Raw genomic sequence first — 3094 nt, 5'->3', positions numbered from 1 at the left:
CCCAGCGATCCCCTGCTCTGGGCCAGGTCCTTATTTGGGAGAAAACAGAGATGACCCCTATACCTCAAGCGTCTAGGGCAGAACTCAGGACAGGTGCCAAATACCCACACCCATGACCAAAGTGGTCCCATTAGGAGAGGGGTGTGTAGAGCGCAAAGGAGGTTCTGAGGTGGGGGTTTCACAGCAGGTGTGGTGGAAGCAGAGAACTGAATAAAGCGGGCACAGGGGACTGGGGGAGGGGCTGGGCTTCGAAAGGCAGGGGTGGGGGTGCTTCCAGGCAGGGGTCAGATGGGGGCAAGGCAGGCCCAGGGCCCGGGCAAAGCCCTGAGCTGGGTGAGGAGGCCTTTGTGGGGAGCCAGGCAGTGGTGGGTAGGGGGGGATAAAGGCCAAGAGGTTCACAGGACACCCCACATTCCTGAGGCCCAGATGCTTGAGGGAGGCAGCAAGTGGAACCCCTCCAGACACACTTCTCTTTGCAGCTCCTCCGGTTTCTCTCCAGGCTCCCTCCTCTCCAGGCGGAGGGCCCAGGCCTGGTCAGGCCACACCTGTCCATGTGGGAAAAGTGGAGGTGGGTCCAAGAGACAGAGTCTCCGTCCCCACCACCGTGGAGAGGAAGGGAGAGCTTCCAGCAGCTTCTTAGACAGCCTTCCTGCTTGGTACCTCTGAGAAGCCTCAGCGAGAGAGGATGGCTCCTGTCCTGGGGGAAATCTTCAGATCAGTGAGTTCATGCCACCCAAGGAAGTGCAGACACCGGCACACAAACCCACGCTCTAGCCTGCCAGCCTGGCAGGGCTTTCTCTGGAAGAGCTGGAATGGGCTACCTTGATGTGCTTTCCCAGGGCAGTGAGAGCTCAGGGCCAGTGGCCAGTTCTCTGCTGGTTAATTCTTCAGGGGAGCAGGTGGGAGGGGCTGAAAGAGGTCTCCTTAAAGCAAAAAAGCAATGAAGGCCAGAGACCTGCTCAGCTGTGGCAGCTGTGGCTTGTTGGCCCCAATATCTGTTCCTCCCTGTTTCATGGGCTATTTGAGAGCAATATGGCTACTCAGAATAAAGACTACATTTCCCAGCATTTCTTGGAGAAGCTATGGCCACATGACAGATCTAGTCAATAAGTAAGTGCCACTTCAGGAACATTTTCTTAAAGGGAAAGGATATGCTGTTCTGCTTCCCTTTTCCTCCTTCCTAGTCACTGGAATATGGATGTAATGGCTGGAACTGGAGCAGCTATTTTGGCCCATGAGGTAATAATCTTGGGACTGAAGCTACATATAGAAAAGCAACAAGACAGAAGGACGCTATGGGTCCTTGACCTCACGGAGCAGGTATACTGGCCTTAGAATACCTACTTCTGGATATTTCTATGAAAAGAAATAGCCTTATATATTGTTTAAGCCAGTTGCTATTTTGGATTTCTCTCGTACTAATGGTCAAACTTAATACTAAATATTGCACCATTTTTCAAGGTGTAAATCCTACCTCCTCCAAGAAACATGCCCAGAGCCCCCAGTCAGAACCTGCCTCTCCTTCTCCTTTACCGCCTTTATAAAACACTGGCCGTGTGCACAGGAAAGCACAGAGAGCGTGTTGCTGCTTGCAAAGCCTTGTCTCATGCATTATTTTATTCATTTCCTGTTTCCTGCACAGCAACCCTAGGTAGGTATTATTGCCAGCATACCACAGGTGAGGAAGGGGTGACTCAGAGGGCTAAATGGTTTTCTGGTCTGGTCACACCCTTTGGCTTTAATACTAATGCCTGTGTCCATCTCCCCTGCTGCCTGTGAGCTTCTCTGAGGGGCTGATTCAACTCTGATTCCTTCCAAGGCTCAGGGACCTACTCACAGCAGGTACTCTGTAAATCTGTGCCAAATTGATTTGCAGGAAGTGCAGCAAGTTCTTCTCCATCTGAGAATATTGATTCCTCCTTAACTGCATTTCTCTGCTTGACATTCTCCAATAGAGGAGAAAACTAGAAGGGAAGGAAAGAGCTTGGTCCTTTCAGGTGAAACTTGGCCTGTAGAGGGCCAGACAGCCAGGGCTGGACAGTGTGGGGGAAGCTCTGGAGGTTTCAGAGACTCTGCAACAAAGTGCCAGGGACCCAGAGCTGCAGCTGCAAGAGAAGATTGTGAAGGGGACCCTACAGAGAAAGGGGCCTCTAAAGCTGGGGACTCTGAAAAGATTCCCACCCAGCTTCCCTTTTGGGTTGGGGACATGAACAGCCCCAGGAAGACAAAGAAAGGAGCTGGTTTCATAGCCAGCCTGCTTTTACAAGTATTACTTTATTAAACCTCACTGCATTCCCCCAAGTTTGAGCAGCAGCAATTTCTTCTTTTGATGGGGATGGAGCTGAAAGAAAAATAAAATGAAGCCTTGCCACCTGGCTATGAGGAAAAACCACTGTCCCAGATTTGCAACACTCCTGCGGAGAGGAACAGGCCTGAGGACTCGACCTCATGATGGAAATAACTGTCCTCATTCCCCACATTCAACCATCAGCTCTTCACTGGATTCAATGGCCATTGAGTTTGATTTGCCCAACAATTCTTTGAGGACAGAGGCAGGCACTGCCCCTTTGAATGGGAGCCAGGACCCCATAAATAACTCCAGGGCCTTGGAGTTCTACAACCTGAAGAGTCTAGCAGAGAGTGAGGACACTGAGGCCCACAGAGGGGAAGGGACTTGCCCAAGGACATACAGAGAAGGCAGTGGCAAAACCCGGACTATAGTTACTCCTGCACGTTAGCCATAAAGAAGGGACGTTGTCTGCACCAGCTCGCACTTCTGTGCCCAGATGTAACCTGGGAACTCGGGCCCCTCTCTGGGTCCTCCTGTTGCCAAGGGCTCGTGCAGAAGGCTGGAGCCCCTGAAGTGCCCTGCCCTGCCCCAGAAAGTCCTAGCTATCACCTCGAGACGCTTCTCAGCCGGCACTGCTCCCAGGGAACTGTCATCATCTTCCTCCCTCGTGCTCCTCCAATGTCTGTGACTGTCCGCACCTCGCACGGCCCTCTCACTTGTGTGACACAGATCTCTGTCTGGTGGGCGCTCCCCGGGGCATGACCCCCATGCCTGCGTTCCCCGCCCAGGTTCCTTGGGTTTGAG

The sequence above is a fragment of the Miniopterus natalensis genome, chromosome 6 (genome assembly GCF_054644295.1).
Source record: "Miniopterus natalensis isolate mMinNat1 chromosome 6, mMinNat1.hap1, whole genome shotgun sequence".
NCBI classification, from domain to species: Eukaryota; Metazoa; Chordata; class Mammalia; order Chiroptera; family Miniopteridae; genus Miniopterus; species Miniopterus natalensis.
This window is presented reverse-complemented; position numbering follows the sequence as displayed.